Source organism: Cervus elaphus, chromosome 1 (genome assembly GCF_910594005.1).
Source record: "Cervus elaphus chromosome 1, mCerEla1.1, whole genome shotgun sequence".
NCBI classification, from domain to species: domain Eukaryota; kingdom Metazoa; phylum Chordata; class Mammalia; order Artiodactyla; family Cervidae; genus Cervus; species Cervus elaphus.
The window spans coordinates 17764097-17783683 of record NC_057815.1 but is presented as its reverse complement, the minus strand read 5'-3'; positions in this window follow the sequence as shown (position 1 = coordinate 17783683).

Genomic DNA, 19587 nt, shown 5'->3' with positions numbered 1-19587 from the left:
TACCAATTGGGCTGGCCACTTCCAAGCAGCATACATTCTAGGCTTTATAGATGCTCAATCTTAAGGAATACATCCCAACAGGGAAATTCATTGTAGGACATAAGCTTTATAGACAACAGATCCCCATCCTCTGTCATCCCCTTCTCCTCCTGCCCCCCATCCCTCCCAGCATCAGGGTCTTTTCCAATGAGTCAACCCTTCGCATGAGGTGGCCAAAGTATTGTAGTTTCAGCTTCAGCATCAGTCCTTCCAACGAACACCCAGGACTGATCTCCTTTAGGATGGACTGTTTGGATCTCCTTGCAGTCCAAGGGACTCTCAAGAGTCTTCTCCAACCCCACAGTTCAAAAGCATCAATTATTCGGCACTCAGCTTTCTTCACAGTCCAACTCTTACATCCATACATGACCACTGGAAAAACCATAGCCTTGACTAGATGGACCTTTGTTGGCAAAGTAATGTCTCTGCTTTTTGATATGCTATCTATGTTGGTCATAACTTTCCTTCCAAGGAGGAAGCATCTTTTAATTTCATGGCTGCAATCACCATCTGCAGTGATTTTGGAGACCAAGAAAATAAAGTCTGACATTGTTTCCATTGTCTCCCCATCTATTTGCCATGAAGTGATGGGACCAGAAGCCATGATCTTAGTTTTCTGAGTGTTGAGCTTTAAGCAAACATTTCACTCTCCTCTTTCATGTTCATCAAGGGGCTTTTTAGTTCTTCTTCACTGTCTGCCATAAGGGTGGTGTCATCTGCATATCTGAGGTAATTGATATTTCTCCTGGCAATCTTGATTCCAGCTTGTGCTTCTTCCAGCCCAGCATTTCTCATGATGTATTCTGCATATAAGTTAAATAAGCAGGGTGACAGTATATAACTTTGACATACTCCTTTTCCTATCTGGAACCAGTCTGTTGTTCCATGTCCAGTTCTAACTGTTGCTTCCTGACCTGCATACAGGTTTCTCAAGAGGCAGGTCAGGTACCATCTTGCAATTTGATCTTTACTGTCACAAGATAGGAAAATAAGCTGAAGTTCCCTATGTTCAAGCCTTCATGGTCCTTTACCAAAATCCCACTCTATGCGGCACGTATAATCAAAAGTTTGGGGAACCAGAAAACACTCCTGATGTTTTAGATGACCCCTTTGTAATCTTTTCCAACTCTCAGGGTGGAAACCAAGTTTCATCTGCTTCTCCAGAGTCACTTACTTTTCCAGAGATACCTACTTCCTGAAATCCTTCTGACAGATTCCAAACTCTGCCTTCCTATGTCACCTTATACCCTCTGCTACCACAGGAAGTGGAGGCTAGTCCTTCCATGGTAACTCATATGGGAACTTGGATCAGAGAAGATGTTCCCTCTTAGTGAAGAGGTAAATTAAGGCACATGTGCCCTTCTGCTTAACCAATGTAGACAGAGACTGGGATAATTTTCTGAAGACCTTAGTAACTTAGCTGAAGAGTTGCAGGCCTTAAATCTTGCCTTTGATTTAACTTAAAAAGATGTCTACATAATTCAATCTACTTCACTGTACTATTGAGGAAAAATAAATAATTTGGACATCATCCCAGCAGTACAGCAACCAGCTTTCTAGGGACCCAAACACAACATTTTGCTTTGGATGGAGTCACAGTTCCAAAGCAGGAACCCCATTGGAATTATAATTCTCAGAAAGGAACAGAAAGAAGGAACCACATGATTCAGGGCATATTAGCAGGGGTGAGAAACTGTATCAAAACACCAGTTAACTATAAAAAGGCTAAAGCAATTCCCCAAGGGGGTGGGGGAAAGCCATCCCTTTTTCTGGGACAGCTTATAGAGGCTTTTAGAAAATTGATCCTGAGGGTCAATGCCCTCTGGCATAGCATTTTATCAACCAGTCCACCCCTGATACTAGGAGTAAATTCCAAAAGTTACAATTAGGCCTCCAAACCTTCATGCCCCAACTCTTACAGGTGGCCTTGGGAATATTTAATAATGGAGGTCAAACTGAGGACGAAGGCAGAACTCAACATGAAAACAAGCAGGCCAGAGCTCATACTAAACATGGCCATTGAAGTCAGCCATGCCTTGAAACCTCAAGACAACCCAAGGGGCTCAAGGAAATTTAACCACCCACATGGAGGTAAAACCAGCAGAGGGGAATGCTTCAAGCACAAATAAGCTAGCCACTGGGCCCATAAATGCTAGAAAGATTCCCCTAGTTCATAAGCAGTTTGAAAATGAACAGTTTATTGGACTGGGACTGTCTACAGTTCTAAAGAGGAAGAGGGGACTCCCATTCCTGATATGCCTCTGCTAAACAACTGAGGTAGCCTGGGGATTCTGGCATCTTCCCTCCCCACTCCCCACCATGAACTGTCTCTCTCCAACAAGGAGTGCCAAGTGGTCCTTGACATAGTAGGTAAGAAAATCAATTTTTCAATTGATTCAGAAGTAATTTACTCTGTCCTGATCTCTTATGCTGGGTCTCTCTCTCCTCTAAAAGTTCTATAACGATCAGTGTCAACAGAAAGCCTCATACCTGTTACTTCACTGGGCCTCTCACTTGTCAATTTGAACAGTGTCAGAGAACATCACAGGCCTTTTTAGCTGTGCCTGAGTGCTCTGGAGAGATCTTCTGGGCTCCTCTGGGGCCATATTATGATTAGGAGGCCCGAGAAGCCTCTTTTCCTGACTCTAAGATAAATCAGCTAGAGGAACAAGGGTCTATTACCAGTCACATTCTGTACATAATAAACCCTGCAGTCTGGAACAAAAGAATCTCTGGGAGGGCTATAAATGTTCAATATAGAAAAATTAACATTAAGCCAGAAGTCACACATCCTAGCAAGAGAGAATACCCCATAACGTTGGAAGAAAAAAAGAAAGGGTTTGCAACCTCTCATAGATAAATTCTTAAAATATGGTCTCTTAATACACTTTCAGTCTCCATGCAATAACCCTTTTCTGCTAAGTTTTCAGTCAAATGGAGGATATCAAATGGTATAAGACATTAGAGTAGTAAATGATGCAGTGATCCTTATATATCCCCTTCTGACCAATCCTCATATTAGCCTAGGTTCCTGGAGATGCCAAACAGTTTACTATTCTCACCTTCTTTTGCATCCAACTTCATCTTTCATCACAGTATCTGTGAAGGGATTCAAAGGGACTGTCACCGTTTGGGGCCAAATGTAACAATATACTTGTGCAGTGTTATTTCAGGTATTTCAGGAGAGCCCACACTTATTGGTCCAGGACCTAGGAAAAGGATTAAAGGGAATACACTTAAAAGAAGGAGCAATTCTACATGATATAGATGATTTATCAACTTGTAGCCCCACCATGGAGGCCTCAGATCAGAACCACTGTGGTTCTTAATTTCCTTGGGACCCAGGGCTATAGGATTTCTCAGAAAAAAAGTGCACATCTCAAAAAGTCAAATTAAATACTTGAGATATCTTGTAAACCCTGGAAGTAGACAATTATCTCCAGATAGAAAGCAAACTATGGTAGACGTAAGCACCCTAAAAACAAAGAAACACCTTCTCAGGCATGGAAGGATCTTGAAGAGTTTGGATTCCAGGATTTAGACTAATGACCAAGCTTCTATATGAAGCCACTAAAGGCCCAGATACAGAAACATTTCTTTGGACTAGGAAACAAGAGAAGATTTTATTATGTCAAACAGGCCTTAATCAGATCTCCTGCTCTGGGTCTCCCCAACTTAAAAAAAAAGTGATTTTTCTTATACCTAGCTGACAAGCAGGGGCAGCTCTGAGAATCCTCATACAAAAACTGAGAGAAGCTCCTCAGCCTATAGGTTATTTTTCCAAAATTATATTTTATGACCCAAGTTTAGTCTCACTGTCTCTGAGTAGTAGCTGCCATCTCTTTACTAGTGGGAGATACTAGAAAGCTTACCTCTGAACAACCACTTGAGGAAGTCTGGACTTAAGGAAGTCCAGACTCCTCATCAATGACAAGGAATTCTGGAGATTAAAGTCCACCACTGGGTAACTGGAGGCTGCCTTAACAAGTACCAGGTACTTAACAAGTACCAAGTACGCCTTGACTTCCCCAAGGTAATCCTCAAAACTTACCATACCCTTTGTACCTGTCCATTCATTTGCTCAGTTGTGTCTGATTTTGCAACCCCATGGCCTGCAGCCTGCCAGGCTTCCTTGCCCATCACCAACTCCTGGAGCTTGCTCCAACTCATGTTCATTGAGTCGGTCATGCCATCCAACCATCTTGTTCTCTGTCGTCCCCTTCTCCTCCTTCCTTCAGTCTTTCCTAGCATCAGGTATTTTCTAATGAATCAGTTCTTCTCATCAGGTGGCCAAAGTATTGGAGCTTCAGTATCAGTCCTTCCAGTGAATATTCAGGATTGATTTCCTTTAAGATTGACTAGTTTGATCTCTTTGCATTCCGAGTGACTCTCGAGAGTCTTCTCCAACACCATAGTTCAAAAGTCTGATCTATTAGGCCAGACCACAGAAAATCTTGAGGAGGAATGGTTTACTGATGGCAATCATTGTGTTAAGATAGGGTCATGAAGGCAGGTTATACTATTGTGAGCACACAGTGTCATAGACACAAAGCCTTTGCCACCCAACAAATCAGCCCAGAAGGCTAAACTAATGGCCCTAACCTGAGCCTTAACATTAGGGGAAAGAAAAATTAGAAATGTATACACAGACTCAAAATACACCTTCCTTCTTTTATATGCCCACACAGCTATCTGAAATGAAAGAGGATTTTTTTTTTAATTAAAGGAGCATTGCTTTACAATGTTGTATTGGTTTCTGAAAGAGGACTTTTAAATGTAAAAAACTTCCCTGTAAAATATGGAGCTGAGATTTCACATCTAATAGAAGCAGTTTAAAACCCAAAACAAACACAATTAACCAGGTTCCCCTGGTTAATTCTCGATATTGAATATGGGTGGGGAAATTGAAAACAGGTCTCTAGTTTGTTCTCTTGGATTGCACAATATAAAAACTTTCTAGCAGGAGGTTTTCATTTACTCATAATAACCCTTTTCTTTTCAGTCATATTGATTGATGCTGTATTTTGTCTAGTACTCCATTGTTTCCCCTATCACTGTAAAACCGTGACTAAGACATTTTGGTCCAAGAAGGAGACTTGGGACAAACTGGTCCAGTTCTTTCTAAAAATAGAAAAACATGTTATGTCTTAACCCTGAGGTTAACAAACATGAGTGTATCTCAAGAAGAATGACTTCTTGGCAGGGGTGACATAGCCTCCTTTGTCTGGTCAGCAATAATGAAAACCCTCCCAAAATTAACCTGATTCTTCCCTTTCTAGGCCCTTTAGTGGTTACTGTGGTTCCTTTCCTTTTTGCTTCTCATTTCTTTAAGCTTTTGGTTAAGATTATGTCTTCCAGGCTCTGATACTTTGAAGTAAGACTTATGATGGCTCTAGGAATTCAACCCCTTCCAGTTGAGAGTTGCCCAGGTTTCTACAAGTCCTTGGAAGTGTCAACAAGGAACTTGACTCTAGGATAGGCTATACCTCCAGGGTAGGATAAGGTCTTCAGCCCCTGTCCAGCAAGAAGAAGGTTCAGATGAAGAAACTTTAGCCCCTTATCCCATAGGAATAAGGGTACAAAATCTCTCAAAGGGAAATGAGATAGGCTGGAATCCAGTACCAGGGTTTGCACGTGGACACACTTCTCCTCAAGCAACAAAACACAGAGAAAGTATGAAGAACTAAACAAACAAACAAACAAAAAACTAAAAACAATTGCATACAAGCACAGTTGAGGCACATTATGGACAACAAGATACAAAAAGACTAAGAGAAGCCAAATGCCATTTCTGAAGAGCCAGGTCAAAAACAGAATGTCAGGAGAAAAAGCAGGGTATTGCATACGTCCCCTGGACTTAACACCACCAAGGGATGGGAAAACTACCCAAGCTATTCCTCTGGCCTGACCCCTTGACATACCCTTAGCATCACCCTGTATAAAGGAATAATTTTCCCCTCCTTGGGGAGCAAGCAGGGGAACCTGGTACTTATTTTCACTTCTCCATGCTGCAGCAGGGTCCTGAATAAAGGCTTCCCTAGATTTTTGGTCTGGGCTTATCAATTAGTATTGATTGGGGATGATCAAGAACTCTGGTTAATATTGGTAACACTACTTAATGTAAGACTTACTCTCTTAAGAAGTTTAAAGTATTAAAGTGCATCACATTGAATTATTCACTATAGACACTATGCTGTATTGCTGATCTCTAGAACTTACTCATCACACATGACTGTAAATTTATACTCATTGAAAAATAATTTCTCAGTCCTTTATGTTTAATGTTTTCTATAATTCTAACCACCAAGCAGGGAACTCACATAAATAAACCCTTACAGGTTCAATGGCTGGCTGCAGCAAACAGTGGTTTGTTATATTTTGTACCTGCCAGAGAAAGAGTTGGTGGAGAGTTCTGACAAAGTGTGATCCACTGGAGAGGGGAATGACAAACCACTTCAGTATTCTTGCCTTGAGAACCCCATGAACAGTATGAAAAGGTAAAAAGATAGGACACTGAAAGATGAACTACCCAGGTGGGTAGGTGCCCAATATGCTACTGGAAATCACTGGAGAATTAACTTCCAGTCCATTTTGGTTTGCTGATTCCTAAAATGTTGGTGTTCACTCTTGCCATTTCCTGTTTGATCACTTCCAATTTGCCTTGATTCATGGGCCTAACATTCCAAGTTCTTATGCAATATTGCTCTTTACAGCATCAGACTTTGCTTTCATCACCCCATGAACAGTATGAGAAGGCAAAATGATAGGATACTGAAAGAGGGACTCCACAGGTCGGTAGGTGCCCAATATGCTACTGGAGATCAGTGGAGAAATAACTCCAGAAAGAATGAAGGGATGGAGCCAAAGCAAAAACAATACCCAGTTGTGGATGTGACTGGTGATAGAAGCAAGGTCCGATGCTGTAAAGAGCAATATCGTATAGGAACCTGGAGTGTTAGGTCCATGAAAGTGATCAAACAGGAAATGGCAAGAGTGAACATCAACATTTTAGGAATCAGCAAACTAAAATGGACTGGAATGGGTGAATTTAACTCAGATGACCATTATATCTACTCTTGAGGGCAATAATCCATTAGAAGAAATGGAGAAGCCATCATAGTCAACAAGAGAGTCCAAAATGCAGTATTTGGATGCAATCTCAAAAACGACAGAATGATCTCTGTTCATTTCAAAGGCAAACCATTCAATATCACAGTAGTCCAAGTCTATGCCCTTATGGTAATGTTGAAGAAGTTGAAGTTGAACAGTTCTATGAAGACTTATAAGAATTTCCAATACTAACACCCAAAAAAGGTGTCCTTTTCTTTATAGAGGACTGGAATGCAAAAGTAGGAAGTCAAGAAACACCTGGGGTTACAGGCAAATTTGGCTTTGGAGTACAGAATGAAGCAGGGCAAAGGCTAATAGAGTTTTGCCAAGAGAATGCACTGAATATAGCAAACACCCACTTCCAACAACACAAGAAGAGACTCCACATATGGACATAACAAGATGGTCAATACCAAAATTAGATTGATTATATTCTTTGCAGCCGAAGATGGAGAAGCTCTATACAAAAAGCAAAAGCAAGACCAGGAGCAGACTGTGGCTCAGCTCATGAGCTCCTTATTGCCAAATGCAGCCTTAAATTGAAGAAAGTGGGCAAAAGCACAAGACCATTCAGGAATGACCTAAATCAAATCCCTTATGATTATACAGTGGAAGTGAGAAATAGATTCAAGGGATTAGATCTGATAGACAGAGTGCCTGAAGAACTATGGATGGAGATTTGTGACCTTGTATAGGAGAGAGGGATCAAGACCATCCCTAAGAAAAAGAAATGCAAAAAAGCAAAATGGCTGTCAGAGGAGGCCTTACAAATAGCTGTGAAAAGAAAAGATGCAAAAAGCAAAGGAGAAAAGGAAATATATACCCATCTGAATGCAGAGTTCCAAAGACTAGCAAGGAGAGATAAGAAAGCCTTTCTCAGTGATCAATGCAAATAAATAGAGGAAAACAACAGAATGGTAAAGATCACAGATCTCTTCAAGAAAAATAGACATACAAAGGGAACATTTTATGCAAAGATGGGCTCAATAAAGAACAGAAATGGTATGGAACTAACAGAAGCAGAAGATACTAAGAAGAGGTGACAATAATACACAGAAGAACTGTACAAAAAAGATCTTCATGACCCAGTTAATCACAATGATGTGATTACTCACCTAGAGCCAGACATCCTGAAATGTGAAGTCAAGTGGGCCTTAGGAGCATCACTACGAACAAAGCTAGTGGAGGTGATGGAATTCCAGTTGCGTTATTTCAAATCCTAAAAGATGATGCTGTGAAAGTGCTACACTCGTTATGCAAACAAATTTGGAAAACTCAGCAGTGGCCACAGGACTGGAAAATGTCAGTTTTCTTTCCAATCCCAAAGAAGAGCAATACCAAATAATGTTCAAACTACTGCACAATTGCACTCATCTCACATGCTAGTAAAGTAATGCTCAAAATTCTACAAGCCAGGCTTCAACAGTCTGTGAACCAAAAACTTCCAGATGTTCAAGCTGGATTTAGAAAATGCAGAGGACCTGGAGATCAAATTGCCAACATCCCCTGGATCATCAAAAATGCAAGAGAATTCTGGGGAAAAAAAATCTACTTATGCTTTATTGTTTATGACAAAGTCTTTGACTGTGTGGATCACCACAAACTGTGGAAAACTCTTAAAGAGATGGGAATACCAGACCGCCTGACCTGACTCTTGAGAAACCTGTATGCAGGTCAGGAAGCAACAGTTAGAACTGGACATGGAACAGCAGACTGGTTCCAAATAGTAGTATGTCGAGGCTATATACTGTCACTCTGCTGATTTAACTTATATGCAGAGCACATCATGCAAAATGCTGGACTGGATGAAGCACAAGTTGGAATCAAGATTGCCATGGGAAATATCAATAACCTCAGATACACAGATGACACCACCCTTGTTGCTGAAAGTGAAGAAGAACTAAAGAACCTCTTGACGAAAGAGAAAGAGGAGATTGAAAAAATTGGCTTAAAACTCAACATTCAAAAAACTAAAATCAAGGCATCTGATCCCATCACTTCATTGCAAATAGATTGGGAGATAATGGAAATGGTGACAGACTTTATTTTCTTGGGCTCCAAAATCACTACAGATGGTGACTGCAGCCATGAAATTAAAAGACGCTTGCTCCTTGGAAGAAAAGATGTGACCAACCTAGACAGCATATTAAAAAGCAGAGACATTATTGCCAACAAAGATCTGTCTAGTCAGAGCTATGATTTTTCCAGTAGTCATATATGGATGTGGGAGTTGTAATATAAATACAATTGAGCACCAAAGATTTGATGCTTTTGAAATGCTATGTTGGAGAATACTCTTGAAAGCACTTTGGACAACAAGAAGATCAAACTAGCCAATCCTAAAAGAAATCAATTTTGAATATTCATTGAAAGAACTGATGCTGAAGCTGAAACTCCAATACTTTGGCCGCCTGATATAAAGACTTGTCTCAATGGAAAAGACCCTGATGTTGGGAAAAGTTGAAGGCAGAAGGAGAAGGGGATGACAGAGGATGAGATAGTTGGATGGCATCACCAACTCAATGGACACGAGTTTGAGTAAACTCTGGGAGTTGGCGATGGACAGGGAAGCCTGGCGTGCTGCAGTCCATGGGGTTGCAAAGAGTTGGACAAGAATGAGCAACTGAACTGAACTGAATTGTCTTTACAGTTCTTGTATTACATATGCATCCAATATTGTATTCATCATATTGTGTTATACTTTATAACTTTATACATCTGCATCTTGTCTAAAACTAAGGACATTGTAAGGAAAAGCACTATGCCATCTTTCCCTATGTATCTGTCAAGTTTAATACACTTTTGAAGTATCCTAGATGTCACATTTTTCCACTAGGTAAGGAATCTCAGGATAAGAAGCTGTAAATCAGAAAGTCCATTTTTGATGAAAACAGAAAAGTTGGAGTCTCTTCAAGACAGAACTTTCATTCATCCAAAATCACCCAAGCTGGTCATCTAGAATCAGACAAGTTCTTTCTGAAGAGTTTTGAATAAACTGACATAATTCCTCTATCTGTAAAGTTGTAATTTTCAAAACTTTTAGCAGACCCCCGCCTGCAATCTGACAAATTATTATCTCAGGAATATATTTACAAGTTAATTTATATATTTGTAGAGGTTTATTTTTGTAAATGTTTCATCCTTTTTCTTTACATACAGCCATTGTGTTAAAGAATTCTGCTATCTGGATTATACTAAGAAATATTTTTGTCTTCAGACTGAATTTAGAAATAATGTTTTTCTTTTCTTTTCTTTTTTGTTGCACTGGGTCTTTGTTTCTGCGTGTGGGCTTTTCTGTAGTTGCGGGGAGCAGGGGCTACGCTTCCTTGTGGTGCTTGGGCTTCTCATTGTGGGGGCTTTTCTTGCTGTGAAGCACAGGCTCTAGGCACATGGGCTTCAATAGTTGTAGCATGTGGGCTCAGTAGATGCAATGGGCAGCTCTAGGGCCACAGGCTTCTCCTTCTGCAGCACACAAGCTCAGTAGGCTGTGGCTCCTGATCTCAACAGCATGGACTCAGATATTGTGACACAGGATTAGTTGCTCTGTGGCATGTGAAATCTTCCTAGACCTGAGATCAAACACATGGCCCCTGCATTGGCAGGTGGATTCTCATCCACAATGCCACCAAGGAAGTCCTTACCTCAGTAACAGAGGCTTGTTATCAACTATGAACATGTATAAATTATATATTTATTGTGTTTTCTTTTTCTTATTGTTATGGAAATGTTTATTTTAGAATGTTGCAAAAGACAAAAATTTTATGACTCAGAAAAAAATAAACACCCATAGACTCATCACTTAGACCAACTCTTTTAATGTACTCACAGTCTTTAATTCCTGTCTTTCTTTTCTTAGATACTTTATTTGTGATCTGTAAAATTATTTGTTCTAAAATAAAAATATATGACAAAACTAGACAGCATATTAAAAAGCAGAGACATCACTTTGCTGACAAAGATCCATATAGTCAAAGCTATGGTTTTTTCAATAGTCATGTATGGATGTGACAGTTGGACCATAAAGAAGGTTGAGTGCCAAAGAATGGATGCTTTTGAACTGTGGTGTTGGAGAAGACTCTTGAGAATTCCTTGGACTGCAAGATCAAACCAGTCAATCGTAAACAAAATCAATCCTGAATATTCATTAGAAGGACTGATGCTGAAACTGAAGCTCCAATACCTTAACCACCTGATGCGAAGAGCCAACTCATTAGAAAAGACCCTGATGCTGGGAAAGATTGAAGGCAGGAGAAGAAGGGGATGACAGAAGATGAGATGGTTAGATGACATCACTGACTCGATGGACATGAGTTTGAGCAAGCTCTGGGAAATCTTGAAGGACCTGAAACACTGGTGTGCTGCATTCCATGGGATCTCAAAGAGTTAGACACGACTGAGTGACCGGACAACAATAGCAGTATTCTTACATGGCTTCCCTTGTGGCTCAGACAGTAAAGAATCTGACTGCAATGCAGGAGACCTGGGTTTGATCCCTGGGTTGGGAAGATCCCCTGGAGGAAGGAATGGCAACCCATTCCAGTATATTCGCCTGGAGAAAACCATAGACAGAGGAGCCTGGCAGGCTAGAGTCCATGGGGTAGCAAAGAGTTGGACACAGCTGAGAGACTAACACTTTCACTTTCATATTCCTACTAACAACCTAAGTTTATAAATTACATTTCACAAAAAATCGAATTTGGCTTATACCTACAAGGAAAGAAATGAATAATAGGAGCATGGTATTAGAATGACATAAATACAGTTTGGTTTACTATTAGTGGAAGGCAATTTATTTTACTCTATTTTATATTTATTGAGTAGAATTGATGTACAATATTATATTAGCTCAGTTACTATAGAGTGATTCAATTTTTTAAAAATTAAAATCCACACATTTATTACAAAACAACTGTCATATTTCCCTGTTCTTTAGAATATATCCCTATAGCTTTTGTATTTTAAATAAAGTTTTGTACTTCCTAAGCTTATATCTCTACCTTGCCCCACCCCTATTTCCTCTCCCCACTAGGAGTTTGTTTCTGTATCTGTGAAGTCTCTTCTTGTTTTATTTCTGGGCTCTCTATTCTGTTACATTGATTTTTGTGATGTTAGCTTTTGATTCAGAGAAGGCAATGGCACCCCACTCCAGTTCTCTTGCCTGGAAAATCCCATGGACGGAGGAGCCTCGTAGGCTGCAGTCCATGGGGTTGCTAAGAGTTGGACACAACTGAGCGACTTCACTTTCAGTTTTCACTTTCATGCGTTGGAGAAGGAAATGGCAACCCACTCCAGTGTTCTTGCCTGGAGAATCCCAGGGACAGGGGAGCCTGGTGGGCTGCCGTCTGTGGGGTCGCACAGAGTCGGACAGGACTGAAGCGACTTAGCAGCAGCAGCAGCAGCAGCTTTTGATTACTGTATCTTTGTAGCATAGCTTGAAGTCAGAGAGAATAACGCCTCCAGTTTAGCTACTTTTTTCTCACAATTGTTTTGGCAATTTTTATTTCTTTGTATCATTTTCACACTTCTTCGTCAATGTTTTGTAGCAGCAGTTGACAACTTTAACATATAGCCCATGCATGCAAATAACATAGACTATGCTTTTTCCGAACCTATATATATTAAAAATTTAAATAATACATTTAGAAGTATTTGTTCTTCATTTATTCTCTTTGATAAGAAGAATTAAGATAAAGTATTCTTTATTTTTTTCATAGACTTTACCTATAAAATTATCTCATTTCGAACTTTCTTTGGGGAGAATTTTTTTTTATTACTGATTAACCTCCTTGCTCATTCTTGATCTGTTTAAATTTTTTATTACATCATGATTCAGTTTTGGTGAGCTGAATATTTTTAGGAATTTATTTTTTCCAAATTATCTAATTTTCTGGCTAATAATCAATCATAACATACTCTCATGATCCTTTGTATTTCTGTGCCATCACTTGTTTATAATTTTATTAATTTGAGAAGTGTATCTTTTTCTTAACCTAGTTAGCACTTTGTCAATTGTATTTATCTTTTAAAAAACAACTGTTAGTTTATTGGTCTTTTTTATTTTATGTCTTTGTTTCTATTTCTCCTATTTCAGCACAAATATTTATTATTTCCTTCCTCTGCAAATGTACTCTTAGATTGTTCTTCCTTTCTTCATTTCTTCTGGAGTAAACATGCTTCCTTTTTTGAGTTTTGTGTTTTTTGTTTTTTTTTTTCTTAATAAAGGCATTTATAAACTTTCTTTTGCTTAGGACTGCTTTTGCTGAATCCCAAAAGTATTGCTTTATTGGATTCCATTAGCTTATGTCTCAAAATTCTTTTTATCTTCCTTTTGCTTTCTTTTCTTGACACATTGGTTGTACAGAAGTACACTGTTTAATTTTGATGTATTTATGATTTTGCCAGATTTCCTAACACATCAATTTCCATTATGGTTGAAAAATTAAATAATTAATTTAATCATAACAAACATATGTTTGATAAAACTTCAAGCATCTTCAGCTCAGTTCAGTTCAGCTCAGTCACTCAGTGATTTCTGGTTCCTCTGCCTTTTCTAAATACAACTTGAACATCTGGAATTTCAGTTTGTGTAATGTTGAAACCTGGCTTGTAGAATTTTGAGCATTAATTTCCTAGTGTGTGAGATGAGTACAATTGTGTGGTAGTGTGAATCTTCTTTGGCATTGCCTTTCTTTTAGACTGGAATGAAAACTGACTGTTTCCAGTCCTGTGGACACTGTTGAGTTTTCCAAATTTGCTGGCATATTGAGTGCAGCACTTCCACAGCATCATCTTTCAGCATTTGAAATAGCTCAACTGGAATTCCAAGCTTTGCTTGTAGCGATGCTTCCTAAGGCCCACTTGACTTCACATTCCAGGATATCTGGCTCTAGGTGAGTGATCACACCATCATGGCTATCTGGGTCATAAATATCTTTTCTGTATATTCTTGCCACCTCTTTTGAATATCTTATGCTTCTGTTATTTCCATACCAATTATGTCCTTAATTGTGCCATCTTTGCATGAAATGTTCCCTTGATATCTCTAATTTTCTTGAAGATATCTCTGGTCTTTCCCATTCTATTGTTTTCCTCTATTTCTTTGCACTGACCACTGAGGAAGACTTTCTTATATCTCCTTGCTATTCCTTGGGACTCTGCATTCAAAGGGGTATATCTTTCCTTTTCTTGTTAGTCTTTTGCTTCTCTTCTTTCCTCAGCTATTTGCAAGGCCTCCTCAGACAACCATTTTACCTTTTTGCATTTCTTTTTTTGGAAAGTGTCTTGATCACTGTCTCCTGTCCAGTGTTATGAACCTCCATCCATAGTTCTTCAGGCACTCTGTCTATCAGATCTAATCCCTTGACTCTATTTCTCACTTCTACTGTATAATCATAAGGGATTTGTTTTAGGTCATACCTGAATGGTCTATTGATTTTTCCCTATTTTCTTCAATTTAAGTATGAGTTTTGTAATAAGGAGTTCATGATCTGAGCCACAGTCAACTCCCAGTCTTGTTTTTGCTGACTGTATAGAGTTTCTCCATCTTTGGGTACAATCTGATTTCAACATTGACCATCAGGTGATGTCCATGTGTAGAGTCATCTCTTGTGTTATTGGAAGAATGTGTTTGCTATGCCCAGTGCATTCTCTTGGCAAAACTCTGTTAGCCTTTGCCCTGATTCATTTTGTACTACAAGACCAAATTTGGCTGTTACTACAGGTATCCTTGGAGAAGGCGACGACACCCCACTCCAGTACTCTCGCCTGGAAAATCCCATGGATGGAGGAGCCTGGTAGGCTGCAGTCCATGGGGTTGCTGAGAGTCGGACACAACTTAGCGACTTCACTTTCACTTTTCACTTTCATGCATTGGAGAAGGAAATGGCAACCCACTCCAGTGTTCTTGCCTGGAGAATCCCAGGGACGGGGGAGACTGGTGAGCTGCCATCTATTGGGGTCTCACAGAGTCGGACATGACTGAAGTGACTTAGCAACAGCAGCAGGTATCTACTGACTTCCTACTTTTGCATTCCATTCTGCTATGAAGAAAAGGACATCTTTTGGGGCATTAGCACCAGAAGATCTTGTATGTCTTCATATAACTGTTCAACTTCAGTCCTCAGCATTACTGGTTGACACATATACTTGGGTTACTGATGTTGAATGGTTTGCCTTGGAAAGGAACAGAGATCATTATGTCGTTTTTGAAATTGTACCCAAGTACTGCATTTCAGACTTGTTGACTATGAGGGCTACTCCATTTTTTCTAAAGGATTCTTGCCCACAGTAGTAAACAAAATGGTCATCTGAATTAAATTCACCCATTCCAGTCCACTGACTCCTAAAATGTCGATGTTTACTCTTGTCATCTCCTGTTTGACCACTTCCAATTTACCTTGATCCATGGATCTAACATTCCAGGTTTCTATACAATATTGTTCTTTACAACATCAGATTTTAGTTCTATCACCAGTCTCATCCACAACTGGGCATTGTTTATGCTTTGGCTCTGTCTCTTCATTCTTTCTGGAGTTATTTCTCCACTTTTCTCCAGTAGCATATTGGGCATCTACAGACCTAGGGAGTTCATATTTCAGTGTCATATATTTTTGCCTTTTCATACTGTTCATGGGGTTCTCAGGGAAAGAATACTGAAGTGGCTTGCCAGTTCCTTCTCCAGTGGACCACATTTTATCAGAACTCTCCACTGTAACCAGTCCATCTTGGGTGATCCTACATGGCATGGCTCATAGTTTCATTGAGTTAGACAAGGCTGTGGTCCATTCGATCAGTTTGATTAGTTTTCTGTGAATGTGGTTTTCAGTCTGTCTGCCTGCTGAAGCACAAGGAAAAGAGGCTTGTGGAGCTTCCTGATGGGAGAGACTGACTGTGGGGGAAACTGGGTCTTATTCTGATAGCCAGGGTCCTGCTCATTAAATCTTTAATCCAATTTTTTTTTTTGATGGGCAGGGATGTTTTCCCTCCCTGTTGTTTGACATGAGACCAAGCTAAAAGAAGGGTAATGAAGGTAATGGTGAACTCCTTCAAAAGGTCGTGTGTATGCACTGTTGTATTCAGTGACCCTTACCCTTCAGCAGGCTACTGTCAACCTACTTCTGCACTAGAGACTCCTGGACACTCACAGGCAAGCCTGGGTCAGTCTTTTATCGGGTCACTGCTCCTTTCTCCTGGGTTCTGGTGCACACAAGGTGTTTTTTTGTTTTGTTTTGTTTTTGTACCCTCCAAGAGTCTGTTTCCACAGTCCTATGTAACTTCTGTAGTTAAATCCAACTGGCCTCCAAAGTCAAATTCCCTGGGGGTTTTCAGTCCCTTTGCCAAATCCCCAGATTGGGAAATTTATTGTGTTTCCTAGAATGTTCTTAACAGTATGAGAATTTATTTGGTATTGTTGTTTTGCAGTTTATGGAATCATCTTACATTTGTTAATACTTATTTTTTGATTTAGATCTATCCTTAGAAGGTGCAATTTGAAAAAAAAAATGCATATTCTACAGTTGTTGGATGGAATACTCATCACGTGGCAGTTAAATCCATTTGCTCTAATCAGTTTATTTTCCTATTGATATTCTGTCTGAATACACTATCTGTCATTTAGAGTGGAGCTTTGAGATGCTTACTATTATTTCATTACTGTCTATTTTTGCCTCCACATATAGCTCATTTTACAAGCCCAACATTACCCTGATAGTGAAACCAGATAAAAACACAAGAGAAGAAAAGACATAGGCTAATATCCTTGATGAACATATATGCAAATATCCTCAATAAAGTACTAACAAACTGAATTCAAGAGCAAATTAAAAAGATTATGCATTATGATGAAAGGGCTTCATCCTTAATGCAAGGATCAGCTTATATATGCAAACCATTCAATGTGATTGATATACCACATTAACAAAAAAAATGATAAGGTCATATCAGTCTTGTCCGACTTTTTGTGACCCCATGGACTATACAGTCCATGGAATTCTCCAGGCCAGAAAACTGGAGTGGGTAGCCTTTCCCTTCTCCAGGGGAGCTTCCCAACCCAGGAATCAAACTGGGGTTTCCTGCATTGCAGGCGGATTCTTTACCAACTGAGCTATGAGGGAAGCCCAATCATCACAATAGATCCAGAAAAATCATTAGACAGAATACAACATTGTTTCATGATTAAAAACTCTCAAGAAATTGGAAAAAGAAGGAATATGCCCCAATATAATAAAAGTCATATATAACAACTAATATCAAACTTAGTGAAAAGTCAAAATCTTTTCCTCTAAGATCAGGAATAATACATGAATGTCCATGCTCACCATTTCTATTGAGCATAATACTGATAGTCTGAGCCATAGCAATCAGGCAAGGGGGGAAAAAAAAGCATCCATTTGAAAAGGAATAAGCAAAATTATTTCTGTTTGCAGAATATGCAATCATATATATGGAAAATTATTGCAACTTTTTTTAAAAAGCTGTTGAAATTACTAAGTGAATTCAGTAAAGTTTTAGGTTACAAAATTATCATACAATAATCAATTGTGTTTCTATATATTAACAGTGAGAAATTAATAAGGCAATCCTATTCACAATGGCATTAAAAAAATAAAATACTTGAGAGTAAATTTACTCAAAGTGATGAAAGACTTTACACTGAAAAACATAATAGCTTGATCAAAGAAATTAAAGAAGAAACAAATAAATTGAAAGATGTCCCATGTTCTTTAAAGGAAGAATCCATGTTGTGAAAATGTATATAGAAACCAAAGTGATCTATAGATTCAGTGTAATCCTTATCAAAATTCTAATGGCATTTTTCACAGAAATAGAAAACAACTATACTAAAATGTGTACAGAAGCACAAAAGACCCCAAGTAACCAAACCAATCTTAAGGAAGAAGGACAAACTCAGAGGCATCATACTTCCTTGATTTTAAGCAGTATTACAAAGCAATTGAAACAGTGTAGTATTGACATAAAAATAGAAACAGATCAGTGGAACAGAAGAGAGCTTATTTATATACCAATGTATATAAAGGAATTTAATTTTGACAAGGATGCCAAGAAAACACACCTGAAAAACAATAATCTCTTCAATAAATGTTGCTGGGAAAACTGGTGACCAACAGACAAGATAATAAAGTTAGACCCCTATTTTACACTACTCAAAAAGGTTAACTTGAAATGAATCAAGACTTAAATGTAAGAAGCTATAAAAGTCCTAGAAGATAACTTAGGGAAACAGCTACTTGGTATAGATCTTGACAATGATTTCTTAGATAAGACACAAAATCACAGGCAACAAAAGCTAAAACAAGTAAATGGGACTACATCAAACTGAAAAGCTTCTGTATAGCAAAAGGAACAATAAATAAATTGAAAAGGTGACTTATAGAATGGTAAAAAATATCTGCCACCCATGTATCTTGATAAGGGGTTAAGATACTAAACAGATAATGAACTCATGCAAGTCAATAGCAAAAATGCAAATAATCCAATTAAAAGATGAAAATGATGAATCAGCCAGTTCAGTTCAGTCACCCAGTCATGTCCAACTCTCTGTGACACCATGGACTGCAGCACGCCAGGCCTCTCTGTCCATCACCAACTCCAGGAGTTTAATCAAACCCATGTACATTGAGTCGGTGATGCCATCCAACTGATTACATCAGAGGTGTACAGGTGTACAGGGGATTACATCCTCTGTAATCCATAGAAAACCCTAAAGACACCACCAGAAAACTACTAGAGCTAATCAATGAATGTAGTAAAGTTACAGGATATAAAATTAATACAAAGAAATGCCTTGCATTCCTATACACTAGCAATGAGAAAACAGGGAAATTAAGGAAATGATCCATTTACCATTGCAACAAAAAGAATAAAATACTTAGGAATAAATTAACCTAAAGAAATAAAAGACCTGTGTATAGAAAGCTATAAAATACTGATGAAAGAAATCAAAGACGACACAAATAAATGGGAAAATATATCATGTTTATGGATTGGAAGAATCAGCATAGTGAAAATGAGTATATTCCCCAAAGCAATCTATAGATTAAACATAATCCTTATCAAGCTACCATTGGGACTTTTCACAGAACTAGAACAAATAATTTCACAATTTGTATGGAAACACAAAAAACCCTTAAATAGCCAAAGCAATCTTGAGAAAGAAGAATGGAACTGGAGGAATCAACCTGCCTGACTTCAGACTATGCTACAAAGCTACAGTCATCAGATATTATGGTACTGGCACAAAGACAGAAATATAGATCAATGGAACAAAATAGAAAGCCCAGAGAGAAATCCAAGCACCTATGGATACCTTTTATTTGACAAAGGAGGAAAAAATATACAATGGAGAAAAGACAATATCTTTAACGAGTAGTGGTGGGAAAACTGGTCAACCACATGTAAAAGAATGAAACTAGAACACTT